Raw genomic sequence first — 10,698 nt, 5'->3', positions numbered from 1 at the left:
TTCAAAGTTAAGGTTTGGGCTCTGGATGTTCTCAGAATTGACTCAACCTGTACATTACATGACCTCTCTAAGTATCATTTTCTTCAAATTTTGTGAGTATCAGAGGACAGAGCATTCAACAACATTCAAAGCAGTGCTTCCATATCTTTTCCTTCAGTCAACTAAATATAAATAGAAACCACTCCAAAGGTGATATAAAAGCCTCTTTCATGAGTTTTACATTACATGTTAATTATATGTTTGGGGAAAATCATAGAGGTTAGTTTAAGTGCAATACCGGTTATAAATTTTTAGTCCTCAGATATATTTAAGCTATTCCAGGAAGATTCTGAGCTAATATGTACAAGTAACATAATAGAAACCAAATTCTACCCTGCTTCCTCCACAATTAACTCTGTTCCACTTTCACGAGGTTTGCTATTGTTGAATGCCATCATCACTTCCCAGTTTTTCCAGGCTAGGGAGCACTAGTTCATCTGCAATCTCTTCCTTCTCTATGGCCAATAGGTCTCTAAATCACATTAATCCTGCTTCCAAAATATTTCTCACACTTGTTTTCTTCTTTCTCCATCTCTGTCCCTGTCTGGTGATTTCTTGCATGTATTATTGCATTGCCTCCTTAAAACCCCAGTGGCTCATCTCTGCAGTCTAATTATTCATTACGTTGCACAATCTAATCACCTCTTTGTGCTGTCCCTAAACCCACCAGCTTTCTCTCTTTTTCTGCCTCCTTATAATCTAAACTGAAAACTAAACTGCTCTTTCTTTCATTTCCTCTAAATGCTGTTGATATTTCAACTTTTTCCGTTTTTCAAAACAAAATGCAAATGCTTGGGCAGAATGCACAGACCTCCTGTGATCTTGTCTTTTCCTCTCCTTCTTTGTGTCTCACCATTCAGACCCAACTCCAGACATTTTGTTCTAGCAAGCCTGACTGACTTACAGTTCCTCAGCCACATCCTGTCTCTTTCTGATATTTCACTGTTAAATGTGTCCTTTTTTTCCTGTTATTTTCTACTCCTTTTTCAGGACTTAACTCAGATACGGAAAGCCTTCCAAATAATCTTTTAGTTTCTATACTCATTCATTCTGCCATATTATTTATTCCACTTCATTAAAATAGTTTAATTATTTATTTGTACTATTTTATTCTCAGCTCTAAGAAATTTTTAGAAGTTCTCAAAGTCAGGTCAATATGCCAAAAGTTAAATAACTGAAAACTAATTGTTGAAAGCCAATTAACCCCTTGATGAATTGATGAACTATGAATTGGCTTAGTTCTTAAGCTTCTTGCGTACAAGGCCAAATATAATCAATTTTGTATCCATAATTCCTAGTTTAGTGCCCAGCTGAATGGCTATTTAATATATGGTCTCTCCAGTAGAATTTAATCACTACTCTTCTTATGTTCCAACATTAGTTATTTTCTTTTTCATTTCAGTACCACTTTCCAACAGTGCCAGTTTAGAAGCAGGGTCAGTGTTATGAAGGAATAATAAAAACATTTTGGAAATCAAGTAGGAGATTCTCTGCTTGTAATCCCAGCAATTTGGGAGGCTGAGGCAGGAGGATTGCAAGTTAAAGGCTAGCTTCAGCAATTTAGCAAGGCTCTGAGCAAGTTAGCGAGACCCTGTCTCAAAATTTAAAAAAATTTAAAAAAGGGCTGGGGATGTGGCTCAGGGGTTATGTACCCTTTGGTTTAATCTCTAGTACCAAAAACGAACACAAGCAAACAAACAAACAACAACAACAACAAAACTGAGGCAGTTTCTGTATCTCTTCTTTTTATATGATTCCCACTTCAGCCCATATAAATTGCAATTCCTAAAAATCCTAAAGCCCAGGAGGACTTTCTGAGATCTTTTGTGTGGTTACCATTTCTGGAAAAAAACATTGCCCTGTCGTCTCTATGTTGGGCAGGTTTTTCCCAGTCTATCCTCCATCTAGGGTTCTGACAAAATACCATCCAGAGAAAGCAAAATAATCAGTTTCAAAATATGGAAAAATAACCAAAGATAATAATGAGAGAATGGAGAAATGTTAGAACATCCTTAAAGGAACAATATCAACACAGAAAAACTGTTCTGACTAAAAGAATGTTTGTAATCTAAAGATTATTTAGAATGTTCATTGCACAGTATGTTATAGAGCTACCTAAATGCTATAATTGTATCATATTTTCATCATGACTGTCTTCTAAGATGACAATATGATATTTACTCTTTAGCATCATTAAGACAGTTTAATAAAATTAGTGTTTAAAAATCCAAAGTGTTCCATCTAAAGCAGAGATGATATGCTATACCAGGTGTTTTTAAAGATGACCCACAGGGAATGTCACAGATGAATAAGTTTTGTACAGTTACTTGTTGATTCATTATTTTACTGTCCTTTTTTTGTCCAACAAAGAAAATCCTGGATCATTTATTTAATGTGTGATGGGAACTTTCACTTCCAGCTAGAGAAATCAGAGAAGACCACTGCAGGAGGTAGTAATGAGTTTCAAACTTAGAAGGACAACACAAATTTCAACACGTGTGTATTTTAAAAGCATGTTATGCAAGAGATGTTCAAATGCACAATGCCCAGAAATGGAAAGGCCAATTTGGGTATCCAATCTTCGGTGCATATCTGTGAAGAGAAACAGGAAGATAACTGCAATAAAATTATAAAGGCCTTTGTGTGTAAAGTTGAGCCATTTGAATTGGTAGGTAAAGAAAGGGCTGATGTGAAGAATCTTGTTGACTAAGTGAGTAGAGATGATCAGTTATATTCTTAAACTGATGAACCAAAAAGCACATGGATATTATTCTACTGCTATAAAAGTTGTCACACACTTTAGTATCCTAAAACAACATAAATTCATTGTCCTGTAATTTTGTAAGTCAGAGTCTGATGGAGGGCTCATTGGACTAAAAGCAAAGTGACAGCAGGGTTGTGTTCCTTTTTGGAGGCTGTGGAGGAGGATCTGTTTCCTTGAATTTTCTGGTACTAGAGGCTGTCTACATTCCTTGTTTAATGATCACCTTCCTCCATTTTTAAATCCAGCAATGTTGCAATTTTCTGATTTTCTTTGGGTTTTTATTTACATTTCTCTTTGATCATATGAGGAAAGGTTCTCCAATTTTAACAAATTATGATTAGGTTGAGCCCACTCGAATAATCCCTAACCACCTCATTTCAAGATTCTTAATCATAAGCATATCTTTTTCCATCACAGTGACAAACATAGGTTTTGGTGGTTAGGACTGGGAGATCTTGGGGGCCATTATTCTGCCTTCCACGATGGAGATAGATGGAAATTAGGTGGAGATGTGTCTTGAGCAACTAATGTTTTGGCTTCTGATCTGGTCAAATTAATAGGCAGTATAGAATTGAGCCGGGACAGAGATAGTGAGAATGTAAATAGGAGGTTCATGCAAGGTTGGTGATATAAAGGAATAAGAAACTAAGTGAAAGTTTCTGTATATTGAAAATTGATACGAATAGAAATAGGAGTGTCAGGACAAGGACAAGAGTTGGAAAGAAAAATTGCAAACTAATTTTCAGTTTGTTGAGATTGATGTGCCAATGAGTTAGACAAAAAAATTCAACAGGCAGTTGAAACATGCATCTGAATCTTGGGAGATAGTTTGAAGCCTAGAAATATTATTGTAAAGATATATTGATACCTGTGTCCAAGGATTAAATCTGCTCCAAATGGTTTATCAACTTAGATAAAACATCCTTGTATAATTGTTGTTATAAAAATACAGAAACCTGTTGCATCTTATCAAATCAATACAATTAATGGGGCAAAACTGGTACCCCATTTTTAATTCTAACTTATAATATATAATCATTTTATATTTTAAGTGTTTATATTGAAATGTAAAAGTAGGATTTGGCACTTAACATTTCCCCCTACACTTCATTTTGTTTAGTAGATTTCTTTGGCATTTTAAAAACATGACTATATTTATTTAAAAATAACTGTCCAAAATAACAAGGATTGTTATTTCAGGCTAACATCAAAGTATTAAGATTTACTTCTCAAAAATATTAACAGTTGACACAGAATCATCTGCATTTAATTTGGGGACTGAGCAACCTCTTTCCTGGCCCTTTGCCTGAGTTGTTCTGCCACTAACTACTGATGTTGCACTGAAGTTAACAAAACATCAGGTTATGTTTTATAGGAAGAATTCTGCACTATTAGGTGTTTTAAAATTTTTTATGGTTTGTTCCCGGGATTTGGCACCAAAAAAAAAATTGTTCAGTAACCATCAAAAGAACAATTAGTAGGCATATTAATGCTAGAAAAAGAATGTACTATTTAAAAATGTAACACTAACTTTATAAATATTTTCCTCTCTTTTCAATATTTGGTTACAAGGAGTAACTTTAGGCATTATGTCTGTTAATTCTAACCACAATGAATATTAGGATCCCTATTCTTCATGTGGGGAAACTGAGGGTAAGAAAATTAAATTATAATTTAATTAAAATAATCCAAATAAATGTGATTTAATTGGTACACAATGCAGATTCTGAGTCTAAAATTATTGCTCTTTACATTGTACTAGAGTTATCTCTCAGTTTTAAGAAGCATTTTAAAACAATGTGTAGGACAATGCTATTGGTTGTTTGTCTGTTGTCTGTGTTCCTCATAGGAAGGGTAAGATCCTAAGCACCAGGAAATATGACTACAGTGTTTACTACTCTAGTCCCAGGTCTTAGGGGATTTCCTGTGTGTCAGGTAAAGGTGTTTAGTGTTTGTTTAGTGAATAGTAAATGAATACTTGGGTAGTTGTTATGGTTTGGATGTGAGGTATCCCCAAAAAGCTCACGTGTGAAACAATGCAAGAAGGTTTTGAGGAGAAATGATTGGGTTATACCCTTAACCTACTCAGTGAATTAATCTCCAGTGGGATTAACTGAGTGGTAACTGAAGTGATAGGGTATGGCTGGAGGAGGTGGGAATTGGGGTGTGCCTTTGGGGTATATATTTATATCTGGCAAATGAAGCCCTTTAACTCTGCTTTTTGATCATTATGTGAGCTGCTTCCCTCTTCCATACTCTTCCTCCATAACGTTCTGCCTCACCTCAAGCCCTGTGAAATGGAGCCAGCCTTCTATGGACTAAGACCTCTGAAACGATGAGCCTTCAAATAAACCTTTCCTCCTCTACAATTGTTCTGCTCGGATCTTTTAATCACAGCAGCAAAAAAAGCTAATACAGTAGTGAACATTCATTCTTTCAGGTATAGGACAGTTTCAAAGCAGGCCTTTAGATGCTATTAGGTACATGGTGACTGTATCAGGAGACAGTTGGCAGAAAGCTCACAAACTAGTGTTAAACTCATAATGAGTGAGAGGCCCTGCATAGATTTCTATAACGTGTTTGATGACAGTCAAAGAATTTTGACATGTTAGCATTGCACAGCTAAAGAAATGAGGGCCAGATGCCTTAAAGAACTAAAGCAAATTGCAGGGGATAGAAAAATTGGAAGATAAACTCGGGTCTTCTAAGGTTAGTGAAGGGTTCTGGGATATGTTGGCATCTCTGAAGTAAAGAATCAAGTCTTTGGTTTTCCATTTAAATTCATAGTATCTTTTATTTTTTTTAATTTTTCTTTTACATGACAATAGAATGCAATTTTACATATTCTCATGGTCATACATAATGTGGAGTTATGCTGGTTGTGTATTCATGTATGAATGTAGGAGAGTAATGTTCAATTAATTCTGCTGTCTTTCCTATTCTAATAGTTATCTTTGTGTCATACTTTGTATAATACTTTGTATGAATGGTATGGCTGGGCAGGGTCATAGTCAGCAAGAATGGTTGCAAAAGCGTTTGGAAAATTTACCTTTAGTTGCACAAATTCCTAATCATAAGTTTTATCACTTAGATTTCCAAGAGCCTCTTGAAGGTTTTTATTCTCTCCTGTGTGTCTGAGTTTTTAAGTCTTCAGCTTCCTTAACTATTTCTTTTATATAACTTTAGGACCTCACTGGAATTTCTCATTAACAGTAAATTGTTCTAATGATGATAATTTGAAAGAAATAGTGATGATTTTAAAATAATTGGAAAATTATAAACTAAAAATTAGGTTTGCAAATTCACTGATCCTAAATCTTTAACATGTGTTTGTAAGCTTGCATGGTAAGTGCATGTTTTCTACATTATTTTGTGCCAGCTACAGAATGAATAAACATCCAAGAAAAAGAAGGCATTATTTTGTAATTTTAAATATTACTTGTTACACAAATTAATAAATAGCTATTTACTTGATTTCCTGAAAGAAATAAACACAGCATGTTACTAAATATTAATATTTCTTAAGAAGGAAATTATTATTATTTCTCAGAAGAGGAAACTGTTCTAATACTGGTCTTTTAATTTTTTTTCTTATAAGTCATTTTTACATTAAATTAAACATTACTGTTCCTTGAAAACTGACTCTTGTGGTCTTTAAAAATAGGTACTATTAAAATATGAATCGCCTGTGACAAGGATTGGGAGAGCCAAAGGAAGACTTGTAATCTGGCATTATCTATTGATCCATTTTCCAAAGTGTAAAAATAGAGAAAATAATAAATAAGAGAAGCCAAGGATCTAAGTTGACTAAATAGAAATAAGTGAAAGCAATCCAAAGACTGACTGGAGATTAACATCAGTTATCAAGTGTTGACTTCTTACACAAGTTTTGCTGGGCTGCTAGAGGCTGAAATACCCCAAGAAGAAATTGCTGTGTTTTTGTTCATTGGTGGTCCTCGTAACTAATATGAAATTCTATATTACTGTGCCTGTATAACTTGCAATTTATAATCTTCATGGAGACTGGTTATAAATGTTATGACACTAGGAAGATGCAGCTCTTCCTAGCTCTTTAGACATGTTTTAAAACAGTAAATTTAAAAGACTCTACAGGAAACCTTAGTTAAGTAAAGACTGACAAAATAGATTGAGAAAACTAATTTGTTGTAGTACTAAAAGCAAACTTGACAACTTAAGAAAGATCTGGAGGTGGTTTCTGCATCCACTATTATAGGCTAATCTATACTGGAATTCTGAACTGATTACAATTTTGCCAACCAGGAATTTTGGGTAGTGTCAGTACACATTTTTTTTTTGTTGTTGCTGATGGTTAAAGACTGGAGATATTGCTGAATATCCTACAATACACAGGACATCCTTCCTGTACAACAAAGGATTATCCAGCTCAAAATATCAATTATGTGATGTTGAGTAACTCTGGTCTATACTAACCAGAGAGCTGGACAAGAGTCTCTCTGTCTTTCCCTCCTTTCCTCCCTTCTTCATTTTAAAAACAATATTATCTTTTGTCCAAATGAAGTATTTCTTGAAACGTAAAGGATACCTATCTGTTCTGGAGTCTTGGCATTCCACTAGCTCTTCTTCCCATTACCATTTGAGATGGACCCTAACTCTTAAGCATACCTGAAGAATGCAATTTAAAAAGTATTGCTCTTGGACATGTGTGGCACCATTCTACCCCTCCCCCTATAATAATGACAAGAGGAGGAGGGGTTCCTTGTCATGGTACATGTACCTCAGGAGTTCCAATATTCTTGGCCAATATTCTTGGGTTAAAGTGCTTGGTAGGAATACAGCTTTTCTTATATCCATCATGGGCAGAGGAGAAAATCCTACCTCAGCTAAGAAGAGTTGCAGTAATATAAATGATTTCTAAGGACAGTTGCAAAACAGCTGTGGTTGAAGGATAGATATGAATAGAGAATTCAAGGAATCCAAGGGAAGAGGAATGGGAACAATGGAAATTTCACCAGCTTCTCTGGTAGCACACACAATGTCTAGATAGACTGTATTTCAGACCTAATTTATTTAAGAAGCTAAAATTGATTGAATACATACTACATGGCAGATATTATTCTAAATGCTTACCATGATTGACTATTGAATATTTATATTCTATTGTGGAAGTTAAAAATGTTAAAGAAAATATAAAAACATCAATATAAAAATATCATTGTGGGGCTGGGGAAGTGGCTCAAGTAGTGGCATGAGCGGGGCACTGGGTTCAATCCTCAGCACCACATAAAAATAAAAATAAAAATAAAGATGTTGTGTCCACCGAAAACTAAAAAATAAATTAAAAAAAAATTTTCTCTCTCTCTAAAAGAAATCATTGTGTGAATGGTAATAAACTGCAATGAATATGATCTTGCCAGAAAATATATAAAAACCTACTAAAAGGAAAAAAAGATTAAAGCACTTGGTGGTGACTGAGCAACAAACAATGATAAAGACACTGGAAATAAACTAAGGAAAATGACACATGATAAATATGAGATCACAAATGAAAAAAAAGTGTGTAGTTTGAAAAGTGACTTGGGAAAAAATGAATAGCTATTTGTGAAAAAATATATGAAATCTCTGCACCATTCCTCATATGAAAATATATCACAAATAGATAAAAATATACTTATGCAAATCATAACAAAAATACCAAAGAATGTTAAAAGTTATCATTTTGGACTGAAATACAAACACTGTTAATAAAGGTACAATTGACTCTGAGAAGGCAGGACAGGTTTGGGGTGAAGTGAGACCTCCAGGGCTCACACTGGAGCAGGTAACCTGAGACTATTGCTTAAAATGCTGGCTTTGAGCAATTCATTCACCTCCTCTGATTCTTGGCCTGGGAGGATGGGGACTCTGCTTTCAATTTCCTATTTTTCAACTGTTTGGATGATTTGCCATGAGAATATAAAAGCAATTTTGGTTAAAAAGAAAAAAAAAATTACTTGATAAAATTGAAGAATAGGAAATTCACAGCAAAAAAGGATAAAAGGATGGAGGTGATATATAAGCACCTTAAAACTAGATCACAGTAAAACTACCATAAATATTGCTACAAATTGGATTTTAAATTTCAATAGAAAATATACTAAAATAACAAAAACCCAGGACTGTATCTCTAGATAAGTTAATAAATGTTTTAAAAAATTGGGAGGGACAATAAGGTAGGTACTCACTTAGCAGAAAAATAAAGACAGAAATAAAGTAGATTAGTATTTTAAATGTCAGAGGGTGGGGAAAATTGAAATTTAAAAATTGGAAACTTAAGGTTCTTTTTATTTAGTGGAAGTGCAATCCATGCTTCAAATGACCACTAAGAGTAACAAAAGAAGAGCTTCAAAATCGATCAAGCAAAAATTGTTATGCTTACCAGGATTTTACTTATTTATTTATTTTGCTATGCTGGGGATTTAACCCTGGGTTAGGCAAGTGCTTTACCACTGAGATAAAACCCCAACCCTTACTAGGACTAAAAAAGACTGTTTTGTAGAAAATTCTTCCATATCTCTAGTAATCTTTGATGGGCCAAATATGTGCATAGATAAATGTATATATATTCATAAAAGAATATACAAAATGACTTGGATAATATACTAATAATGTTTAAACACATTAAAATATACAATATTCAGTTTTCTTTCAACCCTCTGTGAAAAGTTTTAAATTAAAAATTAAAATCTAGTTGTATATTAAGTTACAAAGAAAATATCAATAAAATTCCACAATTAGAAAGTGTAAATGCCAGACCATTTGACTACAATGCAATAAAACTAGAAATGATGTGCATTTGATTAGATAAAACTAATTAGGATTCTTTGAAAATTAAAAAAAAAAAACCTACACCAGAAATCTTAGGCTAGGTAAACAGAAATCTACAGGTATGGAAAGTTTATAAAATAGAAAAAAATGAGAACAATAATTCCCCAAATTTTGTTGATTGTAGATAAAGCTGTAAAGGAAGGAAAGATTAATGTTAAATGGTTTTATTATTTTAAAAAAGGAGAAATGAAAATAATTTCTAATCTCAACTCATAGAGTTCGGATAAAATAACAAAACACACCCAAAAAAGGAATGAAGAATGATATGATGAGGAATAAAAATAAGAATAAATTTTTAAAAAATCAAATCACAATTGAAAAATGCAATAGTAAACCCTTTAAAGCCAAATCTCTTATAAGTAAATTATGAAGAAGATACGACACAAATTTCAAAAAGAGGAATTAGTAGGGCTGGGACTGTGGCACAGCGGTGGAGCACTTGCCTAGCATGTGTGGGGCACTGGGTTCAATCTTCAGCCACATAAAGTAAAATAAAGATATTGTTTCCAACTAAAAAGAGGAATTAGAAAACTGACCAGAAAAGTATAGACAAAATACATTACAAAATATATTATGTACTATTTTATGAAATATGTTAGAAAATTTCAATGAAGTAGATTATTTTTCTGATAAAAAATTAATTAAAAGCATGGATTTCTTTCAAACAACAAGTAAAAGTTTTTCTTTGAAAAGCTTTAGAGCAATATGGCTTTACTGTTGAGAATTATGTCAAACTTAAAAAAATAGATAATTTGAATTCTACATAAAACTTCTGCGATATGGAAAAAGCCAATTAATATTAATTTTTCTAAAGAAATTTGTTAAATATAGCATTTGAAAAGCTATATACTTTAAGAGAAGGAAAAGACAAGTCACCTATTGGGGAACATGTTTGTAAAACACATATTTGTTTAAAACAATTATATTGAAAATATACAAAGCATCTTTTAAAACTCAAAAACAAATAACCCAATTAAAATAGGTGAAAGATATAAATAGATTCCTCACCAAGAAAGATTTACAGATAGCAATAAGCCTAGGCAAACATG

The sequence above is a fragment of the Urocitellus parryii genome, unplaced genomic scaffold (genome assembly GCF_045843805.1).
Source record: "Urocitellus parryii isolate mUroPar1 unplaced genomic scaffold, mUroPar1.hap1 Scaffold_37, whole genome shotgun sequence".
NCBI classification, from domain to species: domain Eukaryota; kingdom Metazoa; phylum Chordata; class Mammalia; order Rodentia; family Sciuridae; genus Urocitellus; species Urocitellus parryii.
This window is presented reverse-complemented; position numbering follows the sequence as displayed.